Source organism: Eptesicus fuscus, chromosome 8 (genome assembly GCF_027574615.1).
Source record: "Eptesicus fuscus isolate TK198812 chromosome 8, DD_ASM_mEF_20220401, whole genome shotgun sequence".
Taxonomy (NCBI): domain Eukaryota; kingdom Metazoa; phylum Chordata; class Mammalia; order Chiroptera; family Vespertilionidae; genus Eptesicus; species Eptesicus fuscus.
The window spans coordinates 46,425,536-46,441,556 of record NC_072480.1 but is presented as its reverse complement, the minus strand read 5'-3'; the positions used below and the strand labels follow the sequence as shown (position 1 = coordinate 46,441,556).

Below are 16,021 nucleotides of genomic sequence, written 5' to 3'. Positions count from 1 at the left end.
CTTCCCCACCCCTCCCTGGCCGCTGTTCCCCCAATAGGCCTCGATCACTGGCCAGGTCGAGGGACCCCACCTGTGCATGAATTTGTGCACTGGGCCTCTAGTACTACAATAAAAAAAGAAATACAAATAAAATTTAGCATTAATAATAAAGTGTCAGATGAATAGGATTGACCAAAGTCGTGATGTTTAGGTAAGAGATAAACTTTTGTGGAATGTAGCATACTGAAAAACCTGATGAAGCCTGTGAGTTCTTAGCAAGCTCCTGAAATCTGGGTAATCATGTTAAAGTTACTTCACACAGCTGAGAATGTGGAGGAGTGTTTCGAGAGAGCTTGAGATAATCATGGTTGCAATTGAGGATACAGAGAGGAATAAAAAGAGATGTGACTGAAAAGATTGGGACCAGACTGTGAACTCTTGCTTATCTACCTTCATCACCTAAGGAATCTTTGGCCAAGGAAGGACAGCATTCTTTTCTACTGAGTACGAAAGACACTGCCTCAAAATTCTTTATAACCTTGTTTTTAGTCAGTGGTTCCCAAAGTAGGATCTGCAGATCACTGAGAGCCCTTATTTCTCCTTCAAGGGGTCTATAGGTCAAACTACTTTTACAATAGTAAAAAGATATCACTTTATTTTTCACTATGTTGACCTTTTCACTGAAAGGAAAAGTGCTGGCACCTTGGCACAAATCAAGACAGTGCAACAAAACTGTTGTGGTAATTGAATTCTTGAACTCAATGCACTCACAGACGGGAAAATCTAAAGCTGGTTTCAATTAAGAATATCCCTGATGAGGCAGTAAAATAATTCACTTTACTAAATCTTGATCTTTGAGTTCATGTCTTTAAGAAGTCATGGGGCCCAGTTGGCATCATGCCGTGATTGAGCATCCACTAATGAACTAGGAGGTCAGGGTTTAATTCTGGATCAGGGCACATGCCAGGGTCGTGGGCTCTATCCCCAGTGTGGGGCATGCAGGAGGCAGATAATCAATGATTCTCTGTCATCGTTGGTGTTTCTATCTCTCTTTCCCTCTCCCTTCCTCTCTGAAATCATTAAATATATATAAATATATATTTTTTTTTAAAAAGAAGCCCATGGGCTAGCATGGGAATTACAAATAAAGCATTTTTACTGCCTACAGAAGTATGATGGTCTCAGAGAGAATCCCTAGTGTTAATAAGTTGCTAGTTAAACTAGCTGTTTTTTTCATGGAACACCATTTTTACTTGCAAAACACTTACAGGCAAATATGTGGATATTTGGCAGACATTTTCTCAAAAGTGAACCAAGTAAGTGTGCCACATCAAAAAACAACTGATAATATCTGTTGCCAGTGACTGAATTCAAGCTTTCAAGTGAAAGTTAGAATATTGAAAAACTTATATCCGTAACCTTGAGTTAGATAGCATTAGGATAGTTAAAGATTTTCTGATAAGATAATGGTGAAATTAAAAATCTGTGATTTAAAAAATACTGTATATGTTAAAATTGACTAATAAATGATGTTACAAAATAATGCATGGGTAAAAAAAAAAATCCATCTAACAAGCAAAATGGTCTAACAAGCAAGAAAAGTTTATTGATTTGGGTTCAGATTTCATGTTGTACCTAACTTTTAAGAGGTCATAAATCAAAGAAGAATATCCACAATTATCCAAAAGTTAAAATAATCTTTCTTTTTATAATATACTAGAGGCCCGGTCCATGAAATTCATGCATGGGGGGGGGTAGTCCCTCAACCTGGCCTGCACCCTCTCCAATCCAGGATCCCTCTTGCAATCTGGGACTGCTGGCTCCTAATCTTTCACATGCCTACCGTTGGCCTGATGGCCCCCAACTGCCCTCCCCTGCTGGTCATCTTGTGACAACGTGGGGGCAGCCATCTGGTGATGACGTGGGGGTGGCCATCTTGTGATGATGTGGGGCGACCATCTTGTGACAACGTGGGGGTGGCTATCTTGTGACAACATGGGGGTGGCCATCTTGTGATGCAAGGGCATGAGAGTCAATTTGCATATTACCTGTTTATTATGTAGGGTTATATAGGATATCTGTATAAGGCCAGATATTTTTTTTTTCAACCAAAACACCATATTTCAACAGATTGAATCCAGAAGCAGATATGAGAATTCAATAATCTTCATTAAGCCAGACATAATTTTACATATGTAAAAATGTAAAATAATGCCCAGCCAGTGTGGCTCAGTATTTGAGTGTCAATCTGTGAGCCAGGAAGTCACAGTTCGATTCCTGGTTAGGGCACATGCCCAGATTGCAGGCTCGATCCCCAGTTTGGGATGTGCAGGAGGGAGCCAATCAATGCTTCTCTCTCATCATTGATGTTTTTATCTCTCTCCTTCTTCTTTCCTCTCTGAAATCAATTTTTTAAAAAAGTAAAATAATGCCACACTTCTAACTACATGTTGTTTTGTTTTTAAAATATTTCATTTGGAAAGTATAGTTATTTTATATGTTATTTATGCTCTCATGTAATGGGTTCTTTTCTTTAAATAAATGAATACAGGGTGAGGCAAAAGTAGGCTTACAATGTTCATATGGAAAATAATATAATCATTAATAAATAATAATAAAAGAATAAACTCTGTGTTTCATGTACTCACAACTTAAGCCTAACATTTGTCCCACCCTGTATTTTAAAAAATTATTCTCAGATTTATTTCTTGAAACAACATATCCCATAGTCAAAACTCACACCAACAAAAGATCCTTGGGAACTTCAATACTTTAAGAGTGAAAAGAATTCCTGAGACCTAAAAGTTTGAGAACTGTTGCTGTAGGTCACTAAAGGTTGTTATATAAGTTTAGTGATAAGCTGAAAGGTTAAACCACTATCTCTTACACCTAGTATCTTATCATTTAAAAGGGCCCTCACATCAAATAATTTGAGCTACATTGCTTAGGAAACTGAGAGTCAGAGTGGTTAAGTAGCTTAAAAAGATAACACTGCTAGTAAAGTGTGAAAACTAAGACTAGTTCTGACTCCCAGTTCAATGCTCCTTCCACTATATCCATTTATCTCTGCTTTAGATTAAACATACTTTTCAGTACTCTCCAGAGCTCAAATCCTCACTACTCAAACCTTTGTACTTTCACTGTCTTGATGTCATTGTTCTTGCATTTGCTTAGATGTCGACTTCATCAATGTCAGTGGGCAACATAACTTCTCTTAGGTAATGTATGATGTGAACACATATCCTAAATTAAACTAGCCTTTACTCCTAATAGATTACTGGTCTCAGTTCCCACCAGTGCTTCCAGATAAATTCTTCCTAGTGACTTAAACAAGCCCTTTTTCTGTGGCCCCACCCAGAGGAGGTCACTGATTATCCTTAGGTTTATGGCTCCTACTCTTGTAAACCCCTTAAACGGAGATCACACTGACCACATAGTACTCCCAGGCTCCAACCTTCTTGTTTGAGTTTAATTTCGTGCCAACTTGGTGTGATAGGATTCTATGAGAAATTTCTATAGTTTCTTCTTTATTTGCTACAACTAAACGTTCAAATGTCCTTCAGTTTACTCAGGTGTTCTAGTTTGCACTTATTGTTGCACTGTGAAGTGATTGACCTATTTCTGATACTATTTCTCAATATGGTTTTTGTGATTATTCTGATAATCCTTCAGTATTGTTCTTGGTTTCATAGTAGTTTCATCTCCTCAGTACTTCTATAATACTTTGTAACTTCCTCTACTATAGCCTGTCACCCTGTATTATTATTTGTTTAACCATATATTTTTAACCGCTTTAGAGAAAAGATTGCCTTATTTTTGTGTCCTAGCATTGAGCACTGTGCCTAGTATACAAGAGGCAAGCAATAAATAGTTAATAAATAAATGTGTGAAGGAATGAATGAAGACACTGCTTGATAATTAATGATTTGCCTAGATTATCTATAAATCAAATATTATTAAAAATTCTCAAAATATCATAGGTAGAGGTATGGAAATATCTTAATAAAAATGTAAAAGGCCATGAGCAGCCCTTGACAAAGAAGATTATTATAAGAAGTCAAGCCTTGTTATAAAGCTTTGAGACAGTGTGATGTTGGCTCATGGATAAACATATATGCCAGTGAAAAAGAAGAGCATGTCTAGAAACTGACCCCTAAATAAAACCGTCTCCTGGTTTATGACAAAAATGACAATGCAGTGCAGTGGAGAAAGATAGTCTCTTTGGGTCAGTTGAATATCTATATGGAAAAAGGTTAATTATGATACCATCTCCAACCTCATAAAGTACACAAAAATTAGTTCTGGATATTAAGAAGATCTAAATGTTAAAGTAAAATAATAAAATAGTTAAAAGACAATATCAAAAATTTTCATGACCTTTGGCTAGGCAAAGATTACTAAAATAATATCTGAAACCCACTAGTCATAACAGAAATATAATTTAAGCTTTTCTATCAAAATTAAGAAGTTATGCTTGTCAAAACATGATTAATGACAGAAAAGCAATACGTAGAATAGAGAAGATATTTGTTAGACATATATTTAGCAAAAAACTGATTTCCAGGATATATAAGAACTATAAATCAATAAGGAAATGGCAGATAATGAAATTAGAAAATGGTCAAGTCTCTTAAACAGACATTTCACAAATAAGAACATCCAAGTTATTAACATATGAAAGAAATCCAACTTCAATAATCATCACAGAAAGGCTAATTAAACTTCCCAGTATACCATTTACATACCCATCAAAATAACTGAAATGAATAAGGCAATATGGTATTTACTGAGATCATGAAGCATTGGAACCTTTGTATACTGCCGTTGGGAATGCAAATCAGTTCAACCAACTTGAAAAACAATAGTATCTACTAAACCTTAATTTACTCATATCCAATAACCTAGCATTTACTTCTAAATATGTAATACACTTAAATGCTATTATGGACTAACTTGTGTCCCCTCTACCCTAAATTCATATGCTGAAGTCCCAACCACGAAAATGACTGTATTTGGAGATAGTGCCTTTAAGGCAATAATTTATGTTAAATGTCACCATAAGGATGGGGCCTAATATAATTAGACTGGAGTCCTTAAAAGAAGAGAAAAAGACCCCAGAAGTGTACATACAGAGGAAAGGTCACTTGAGGTCATAGCAAGGAGGCAGTTCCTAGCAAGCCCAGGAGGGAGGCCTCTAGAGAAACCAAACCTGCTGACACCTTGATCTTGGACTTCAACCTCCAAAATTGTGAGAAGATAAATTTCTGTTGTTTAGGCTACCCACTCTGTGCTATTTTGTTATGGAAGCTCTAGCAGACTAATACATTTGCATTCAGATATTCACACACACTCAAAAAATGTAAGAATGTTCCTAGCAATACTCTTGAGAAAAATCAAAACCTAGAAACACCCCAGATGTCCACCAAGTGTAGAGTGTACAAATTGTAGCAATGTATACAATCCTATATAGTAAAAGGCTAATATGCAAATTGACCAAATGGTGGAATGACCTGTCACTATGATGTGCACTGACTACCAGGGGGCAGACACTCAATGCAAGAGCTGCCCCTTGGTGGTCAGTGTGCTCCCACGTGGGGAGCGCTGCTCAGCCAGAAGCCGGGCTCATGGCTGGTGAGCACAGTAGCAGTGGCAGGAGCCTCTCCCACCTCTGCGGCAGCACTAAGGACCCCTCTGGGGATGTCCGACTGCCAGCTTAGGCCCACTCCCCTAAGCTGGCAGGCAGACATCCCCCAAGAGGTCCTGGACTGTAAGAGGTCGCAGGCCGGGCTGAGAGATACCCCCCACCCCAGTACACGAATGTCGTGCACCAGGCCTCTAGTAGAATATAATTAGACAGTAAAGATCAATAAGTTACAGCTAGATGTAGGAACTTGAATCATATAAACATAATGTTGAGCAAAACAAACCAAGCAGAAGAGAATCTATATTGACTGATCCTATTCATATAAAGTTCTGGCAAATCAGTCAAAATGAATCTGTGGTGTTAGGAATCAGGAAAGTGTTTAACCTCGGGGGCAGTAATAGGAAGTGAGTGCCAGGGCCTTTTTTAGATGTGTGTAATACTCTGATTCCCAATTTCAGTGAGTGCTAGTTACATGGATATGTTTGTTTTGTGAAAAATCACTATTATTTATGCAGCTTTTTGTTATACTTCAATGACAATTAGTAAGTGTAGGCCTGGGATTCAAACCCTGGCTGTCTAGCTCCAAATCTCTTGATATTCCATTACATTGCTGAATAGTTTTATATTCCAATCATGTCAGGTACTCTTAGATGTCTGTGTACAGTCTTTCATAATCTATAGTGACAACTCATATCATTAAAGATCTTCTAGAATTTTACTCAAACAAAATAGCTCCCTGTAATAAGATTCTCTTCACTAAAGCCCCCCTGTAGTTTTACTATCAGAACATTTTTGTTCTCACCAGTTCAGAGAGCAAATATCTGCCATAGTCATTGTTTCCTCCCATGAAGCTCAGAAGCAGGAAGGGCTTTTGCCTCTCACAAAAAGCCCTGCATGCTTACACTGACTTAAAGTTTCCCATGCTGAGTCATCCTGGGAATGTCACAGAGTGCATGGTTTTAAAGGGACTGTTTTAAGAAGAAGAAATAGAAAGAGAGGAACATAGGTATAAAAACAAATTGCAATACATAAGTACCTATCAATAATAACCTTAAGTGTAAATGGATTAAATGCTACTATCAAAAGGCATAGCAGAGCTGAATAAATAAAATAAAAAAAACCATAATCCATATATATGCTATCTACAAGAGACCCAACTCAGAACAAAAGGTACACACTGGTGAAAGTGAGAGAATGGGAAAAAAAATATGCTGTGCAAATGGAAACAAAACAAAACAAAAAGAGCAAGCTGGGGTAGCAATACTTATATCGGACAGAATAGACTTCAAGACAAGAGATAAATGAGGTCACTACATAATACTAACGGGATCAAACCAACAAGAGGTAAACATATATGCACTAAACATAGGAGCACCTAAATGTATAAAGAAGATCTTGCTGGACTTCAAGAGAGACATTCATAGAAATATCGTCATCGAGGGGTTTTTAACACCACACTGTCATCAATGATTAAATGCTTCCAGACAAAAAATCAACAAGAAAACAGCTACTTTAAACAACACACAAGATCAGATCGATTTAATTGATATTTACAGTACATTTTGTCCCAAAGCAGCAGACTATACATTCTTCTCAAGTGCACATGAAATATTCTCAAAGACCACATGTTAGGACACAAAACAAGTCTCTATAAATTCAAAAATATTAAAATCACTCTTTTAAAGCACCTCGGTCTGGGCTGTGTGGTAGGCGCTTCAGGCACAAGGGGCAGACGAGAGCTGGGTAGGTGGCGAGTAACCTACAGCATTTTTCTTGTCATCGTGACGTGTTTGCTCCTCAATCCCAAACCTTACCTCAATGGATTAACAGGAAAGCCAGTAATGATGAAACTTAAGTGGGAGGATGGAAGACAAAGGCTACCTGGCATCTGTAGATAGCTATATGAATATGCAATTTGCAAACACAGAAGAACACATAGATGGAGCCTTGTCTGGACACCTGGGTGAAGGTTTAATAAGGTATAGTAATGCTCTTTATATCAGGGATGTTGAAGAAGAGGAAGAAGATGAAAAAATGAGAGAATAGTATCTTTTGTGGGGAATTTTTTTAATATATATTTTTAGACAATAAAAATTTGTTTTATCAACTTGAAAAAAAAAAGAAGATTGAAATCACATCAAGCATCTTCTCGGATTACAATGGCATGAAACTAGAAATCAACTACAACAAAAAATCTCAAAAATATTCACTTTATAAGGTCTGGCTGGTGTTGCTCAGTGGTTGAGTGTCGACCTATGAATCAAGAGGTCACTGTTAAATTCTCGGTCAGGGCATATGCCCAGGTTGTGGGCTTGATCCCCAGTGGAGGGTATGCAGGAGGCAGCCGATCCATGATTCTCTCTCATTGTGTTTCTATCTCTCTTTGTCTCTCCCTTCCTCTCTCTGAAATTAAAAAAAACATTTTTAAAGAAAACATTCAAACACATGGAAGCTAAATATCATGTTATTAAATAATGAACAGGTTAACAATGAGATCAAGGAAGTAATAAAAAATTACCTGGAAACAAATGAAAAGGAACACACAGCAAAAGCAGTTCTGAGAGGGAAGTTCATAGTATTACAGGTCTACTTCAAGAAGCAAGAAAAATCTCAAGTAAACAATATTACCCTGCAATTAAAAGAATAGAAAAAGAAGAAAAAAATAAAGCCCAGATGAAGGAAGAAAATAATAAAGATCAGAAATAAATCACATAGACTACAAAAACAATACAAAAGATCAAGGAAACCAAGAGCTGGTTCTTTGAAAAGATAAAGAACCTTTAACCAGATTCATCAAGCAACATAGGGAGAGGACCCAAGTAAATACGTAAAATCAGAAATAAAAGAGGAGAAGTAACAACTGACATCCCAGAAATACAAAATACTATGAACAACAATGTAGCAGGATACAAAATTAATATCTAGAAATCAGTGGCAGTGTATCAGAAAGAGAAACTAAGAAAACAATCCCATTTACTATTGCAACAACAAGAAAAAATAAGGTACCTAGGAATAAACTTACCCAAGGAGGTAAAAGACCTATACTCAGAAAACTATAGGACATTGAAGAAAGAAATTGAGGAAGCATATACCATGTTCATGGATTAGAATAATTAACATCATTAAAATGTCCATACTACCCAAAGCAATCTATAGATTTAATGCAATTCCTAATACCAATGACATATTTCACAGATGTAGAGCAAATATTCCAAAAATGTATATGGAACCAAAAAAAAAGACCCTGAATAACCTCAGCAATCTTGAAAAAGAAGAATAAAGTTGGAGGGATCACAATACCCAATATCAAATTATACTACAAGGCCATTGTAATCAAAACAGCCTGGTACTGGCATAAAAACAGGCATGTAGATCAATGGAATAGAATGTGAGAAGCCAGAAATCAACCCATGCCTTTTTGGTCAATTAATTTTTGACAAAGGAGGGAAGAGCATACATCAGAGTAAAGACAGTCTCTTCAATAAGTGATGTTGGGAAAATTGGACAGGTACATGTATCTTTGCTGATATCTCTCCTAGGGCAGGGGGAAAATAAGCAAATGGTACTACATCCAAATCAAAAGCTTCTGCACAGCAAAGGAAACCATCAACAAAATGAAAAGTGAACCCACTGTATGGGAAAACATATTTTCCAATGATATCTGATAAGGGGTTAATTTCTAAAATATATAAAAAAGTTATACAACTCAACACCAGGAAGACAAATAATTCAATTTAAAAAATGGACAAATGACCTAAATAGACACTTCTCCAAAGAGAACATACAGATGGCCAATAGACAATTAAAAAATGCTCAGCGTCACATCATCAGAGAAATGCAAATTAAAATCACAATGAGATATCACCTCACACTTGCCAGACAAATCAACAAACAACACATGCTAGCAAGGATGTGGAGAAAAGGGAACCCTAGTGCACTATTGGTGGGACTGCAGACTGGTGCAGCCACTATAGAGAACAGTATGGAGCTTTCTCAAAATATTAAAATGGAACTACCTTATGACCCAGTGATCCCACTTCTGCAATATATCCTAAGAACCCCAAAACACCAATTTGAATGAATATGTACACCTCTAAGTTCACAACAGTATTATTTCAATAGCCACACTCTGAAAACAGCCCAGCACCCCATCAGTAGATGAATGAAGAAAAAAGCAGTGGTACATTGGCACAGTGGAATATTTCACAGCTGTAAAAAAGATCTTACCTTTCGTGACAGCATGGATAAGCCTGGAGATTATTATGCCAAGTGACTTAAGCCAGTCAGAGAAAGACAAATGCCATATGAATTCACTTATATGTGGATTCTAATGAACAAAATAAACCGACCAACAAAGTAGAAACACAGCCATGGATACATGGAACAGACTGACAGCTGTCAGAGGGGAGGTGGGAGGAGGGAACTGGATGAAAGAAGGTGAAGGGATTAGCCAAAGAATGTTTATGCATAAATCATAGACATAGACAACAGTATGGTGTTGGCCAGAGGGTAAGGGTGGGTGAGGGCTGGGTGTAGATGGGCAAAGGGCGGGGGGGAGGGCAGAAATGAGAACATTTGTCATAGTGTCAACAATAAAAATAAAGTTAAAAAATAAAATAAATAAAAGTTTTCAGAAACGTTTTAACCTCTAATTCATCAAACACGCTCATGCTCTCCCGTATGTCAAATGTAGTACATGGGTTTTCTCCTATTGCTTTTAGCTCATAACTTTCCATTTAAATCTCACCAGTATTTACCCTTTCCTTTAATGATTTTCCTGTGGCTTTATCTAATTCTTTCCCGGTGATGAGTCACCTGAGGCATGCTTCTCAAAAGTGGCACAAACCATGGGAAATCCCCAATGTCCGCAGATTTTCTACTCACTTATTTAAAAGTAATTAAACCCTAAAATGTTCAAGTCAACGTCGTTAATGTATTTCATTGATTAGCAGCTGTTCCAATTTCTAAATGTACATTGCTTTATGATTAAAAATAATAACTATTTTATCTTAAAGGAAATATAACTAAAAAAAAAAAAGGTATATAATGAATACTCTCGGTAAATAAAATCATGTATTTTTATCATTTTTCTACTTATTTTCTACTATATTATTCCACTTTATTAGTTCTGTTTGAAAGAAAAATTTCAAACCCCAGAATTTGTGGAGTCAGAATTTTTCTGCTCCTTTGCCACCTTCTAACTGATTTTTTATTGTCAACTAGAAGCCTGGTGCATGAAATTTGTGCATAGGGGGTGTGTCCCTCAGCCCAGCCTGCACCCTCTTCAATCTGGGACCCCTCAAGGGATGTCTGACTGCCCATTTAGGCCCGATCCTGGTAGGATCACCCCTAACTGCCCTCCCCTGTAGGCTTGATTGCCCCCAACTGCCCTCCTTTGCAGGCCTGGTCCCTCCCAACTGCCCTCCCCTGCTGGCCATCTTGTGGTGGTCATCTTGTGTCCACATGGGAGCAGCCATCTTTGACCACATGGGGGCAGCCATCTTGTGTTTTGGAGTGATGGTCAATTTGCATATTACTCTTTTATTAGATAGGATAGAGGCCTGGTGCATGGGTGGGGGCCGGCTGGTTTGCCCTGAAGGGTGTCCCGGATCAGGGTGGGGGTTCTCTTGGGGCATGGGGAGGCCTGGGTGAGGGGCCTGTGGTGGTTTTCAGGCCAGCCACGCCCTCCAGTGACCCAAGTGGAGGCCCTGGTATCTGGGATTTATTTATCTTCTATAACTGAAACTTTGTAGTCTAGAGTGGAGGCCAGGGCCAGCCAGGGCAGGCAGGAAGCTTGGCTTCCTCCATCGCCAGGTGCAACCCAAGCCTCCTGCTCTATCCAGCTCTGTGGCTGCTGCCATTTTTGTTGGGATTTATTTATCTTCTATAATTGAAACTTTGTAGCCTTGAGTGGAGGCCAGGGCCAGCAGGGGTGGACGGGAAGCTTGGTTTCCTCCATTGCCAGGGACAACCCAAGCCTCCTGCTCTCTCCATCTCTGTGGCCTCCACCATATTTGTTGGGTTAATTTGCATACTTGATCCTGATTGCCTGGTGGGTGTGGCTTGTGGTGTAGCGGAGGTACGGTCAATTTGCATGTGTCTCTTTTATTAGATAGGATAGTCATATTTGCCACTCAGCCACATTCTCTAAAAAGAGATTCATGTACACATATCTCTCTCAACTTCTGCACATCCTGCTTCCAGTGCTCTCCAAACACTGTTGCTGGAATTCATCTTTTGCTGCTAATCAAAGAAGGAATATTAAATTCATCTCTCTCTCTCTCTCTTTCTCTCTCACTTTACTTTAGAAAAACAATTTAATAGGAAATTAGAAAGACCCAAACATATGATATTTTCCAAATTTAGCCAATTTTCACTTGAGAAAAGTAAATGCATTGCAATTTTTAAGAAAAACAAAACAAAATAAAAATGTTACTGGACTAGGCACTGTGCAAGTCTTAGATTGGATCTCTTACTCTTTTTTTAATGTATTTTTATTTATGTCACAGAGGAAGGGAAAGGGAGAGAGAGTTAGAAACATCAATGATGAGAGAGAATCATTGATCGGCTGCCTCCTGCACTTTCCCTACTGGGGATCGAGCCCACAACTGGGGCATGTGCCCTGACAGGAAATTGAGCTGTGGTCTCCTGTTCATTGGTGGACACTCAACACTAAGCCATAGCAGTTGGGAGGGATTCTCTTATTCTTGACTATCAGGGGCTGTAATCTATGGATCTCTAGCCCATTCTAAAACACATTCTAACTCATTTACTATTCCAAAATTTCATTTTTCAAACCACTCTTCTTGCTCTACATTTCATTCCTTATCTTACTTCTTAGGACTTTTTCTGCTACAAATGTCATGGCCCATATTACCATGCTCCTTCTCAATTAATTTACATCACTAGATAGCCCTTCCCTCAGTGAACCATCAAATACTTATCAAGAACCTACCATGTACCATGCACTGTTTTAGAAATACAGATTTGAACAATATAGTTAAGAAAGAGTAATACTAATAAATATGTAACATAATATAAGGAGTGATAAAACTAAAAACAAATGTATTGGTATAAGGGAATCGAACTAAGGGTAGAGCAACTACTTTAGAGAGTATCATAGCATACCCTCTTTAAGGAAAAGAAGACCTTAGTGAAGCTGGAAATCAATAGAGTAAAACATCTGGAGGAGTGCTTTTTAGCCTGGGGGTGTAGAGAGCAGTTCAGCAAGAGAGATGCCCCAAGGAAGGATTAAGTTTGGCAGTACTAGGATCCTCTAGGTCAGTGTGGCTGGAGTCAGGTGGGGACAGGGTAGGAGAGGAGGTTGTAGAACTCACCAGGACAGAACATTTAGATCCAACTGGGCAATGGCAAAGAGTTATGAATTTATTTATATTTTGAAATATATTTGAATTTTATTCTGTTACTGGAAGACATTGGAAAGTCTTAAACAGAGGAATAACTTGAACTGACTTAGATATTTATTTGGTCTGCTTGGCTGGGGTGTGGGAAATTGAAGATAGGGGCAGTAAGAGTGCAGGAAGATGCCTCAGGGCATCCTTGTCTCTCCTGGTTGCATGGCCTTGGATGTTTCTCAGATGTGGCTCCAACACTCCATCTTAGCAGCTTAGTCTTTGGCCACCTAAAGTGAGAGCCTCCTGCCTTACCTCTCCTGTCTGACTCAAACCCAAGACTCTGCCATTCTTCTTCTGCCTCAACAGGGCTTTCCTCAGCTGGTCCCTGATCCTGGGGAGTGACCCATACACCCACAGCCAATTTACTCTCATGGGAATACACTCTCAGCCCCATGACCAAGGCACTAGAATATTCTAGAATATTAGTTATTTCTTACTTTTGACATTTTTTGTTTTTCAGTAGACCTAGAATGTCAAAGTCTCTACAGTTTACACCACCCAATCTCAATGAGGATGCATATAAAACAATGTTGTTCTGGTATCGATTTTAGAAGAGTTTTAAATAAAGCACATGTTCTTTCCTAAACTTCCACATGAAACTGTTAATGAGTTGCACAAACCCACTAGGTAATGGAGACATCAGTTTCTGAAAAGTCCTGGAACTAAATTTACCTTAATCCATACCTTGAAAAGGCAAGTGGGAATGTTATAAAAACATTCCAATTGTACACAGGTCAAGAAAAATCACATTTTCTCAAACATCTTTAAACATCATGTCCCTTATTTATTTACAACGTCAGATATGTGCAGGCTTCTGGTGTTGGTGGAATGCAGCTGACCTCAGAAGAATTTCTGGCTGCTTAGTTACACTTTGAAGTTGTTTAAATTTTCCAGAGCAAATATCCCAAATTTCTGATAACAGGAGGTATATTATCTACAGAAAATGCACTAGGTTAAAAGAGTCAAACTCTGGGGAACAAGATGGTAGTTTCCAGTCATCAAAACTACTCCTATTATCCCTGCTGAATAAAATGAAAATGGCAGAGGTGGGGACTGGAGGCTTTGAAAGCAGGATAAGGGTTCCTCATGACTTTCCTTGTGAACAGGGGCCTCAGATCAGGCTTCTGTGGGCATCGGAGAGATTCACGTTACCCCAGTGTGGTAAATAATGAAACACAATGCATAATTGTCAACAAGTTCTTAGAACCTTCTCAGACCCTAGCCACCGTGCAGAATGCATTACCTCAGGCTCCACGGGGTCACAAGGGAGGTAACCAAGTGTTGGGACAAGTAAATAGACATATTGTACTGAACTCCTGTCGCTATAACAACCCTCTAGAAAAACTGGAATTCCATTTTGCTCAGCGGCTTTCCCAACTCTGTCAGGAAAGAATAAATGGTCTTAGCAAAACAGCTATCTTGAGCGCACAAATTTAGCTTCTAAGCTTGCAATTGAGACCTAATAGATCTGGCTATAGAATTAACTTTTGAAATAAACACGTTATCTTTTATTCTCATTTATCTTAAAATATTTCTGTAATATGAAAAATGCTGTATGAAATGTAATATTTTAAAAAGAGAGGTAATGACACAGAAGGTCCAATTATGTTGCAGATATACAATCAGCAGGGACTCTGGCACCACAGTGTGGAAATGGAACTCAGAGCTTCTAATGAAGCAAATGTCAAACTCTCCTACGTTGGGACCAGCAAGATGCTGCTTCACAATACCAAGGGCTGTAGTAACTCTAAGGATGTCCCACATTGGGGAAAGGTGAGTGAAGGCTGCTTCCTGTTACTCCTACCTGTTTATTCAACTTCAAGGGCAATCTGGGACCTAAAAATAAGTGGTATCATTTCCCAAAATGCCTCACTTCTTTTCATGTGTCTGTGTAAAACAGCACCAACTTAGGAGGCAGGAGCCATGAGTGTGGCCTTGACTCACCATTGACCAGTTGACTATGTAACCAAAGGCTGCAGCTCATTGTCCCATTTAGTATTATTCTCCACTCCCCCTCATCCCTCCAGCATGCTTTCTCTTTATTTCCTTTATAGCACTTAATAAATTGTATAATTACTTTTATTTTCTTATTCATTTACTACCTCTGCCACTAATATATAAGTTACATTAGGGCAGACAGCATGTCTGTCTTATTCAACTTTCTACAACCTAGCACTTGTCCAATACAAAATAAAAATTTAGTAAATATATGTTGAATGAATGAGCGAATGAGTGTTTGAACTCAGTGTTCTCAACTATGAATGGGGGTGGAGGTAGGAGTGGGGAACACTACCTACTTTAAAAGATTTTCTTAATATTAAATGAGGTCATTCGTTTAGAGCATTTTATGAAGTAAATGTTTAATTAAAATGAGCTGTTGTCACTAATTACTCTGGAATTCAAGATCTTCTAATTCCAGAGAGAATAACATGACTTTAAATCATACGATATTTGTTTTAATGTAGTGTAATACCACTTGTAAAGCAATTATTTTTATCTGAGTTCAGATAATTTTTCATGAATTGAGGAAATAAAGTTGAACTCTTTATGGCACACCATCTTTTTGTCTCATATTTATAAGAAAATGCATTTACATTCCTTTCTTGTTGGAAACAAGATGTTAAACTTTATTCCAATACCTCTTTGGAAAGGAAAGACATTTAAAGTACACACTGGAATTTTTAAGCCACAGTTGTTAGTGGATGCACTATTTAGAGCATTTCCTAAGAGTCTTGAATAATAAGACATGTCATCCAAAATAATCTTTTCGGTCCCTTTGGGAATTCAAACTGTTCAGGGTTACATAATACTACTTCAATACATATGTAGCTAACTGTTAATAAACTGCACAAATGTCACCAGTTCAGCTAGACATTCTCAGAATCAAACATAAATATAGAGATAGAAAAATAATTTTTTTGCCTAAACAAGCTCAGACAGATCTATGCTTATCTATGTTGAAAGACCAATTACGTAAAAGAAG

The 16,021-nt window shown here is 38.0% G+C and overlaps 1 pseudogene; it reads left to right on the top strand.

The window, feature by feature from the left end:
* The first annotated feature begins 4,981 nt into the window (after positions 1-4,981).
* On the top strand, positions 4,982-7,669 carry LOC114232427 (small nuclear ribonucleoprotein F-like; annotated as a pseudogene).
* The last annotated feature ends 8,352 nt before the right edge of the window (positions 7,670-16,021 follow it).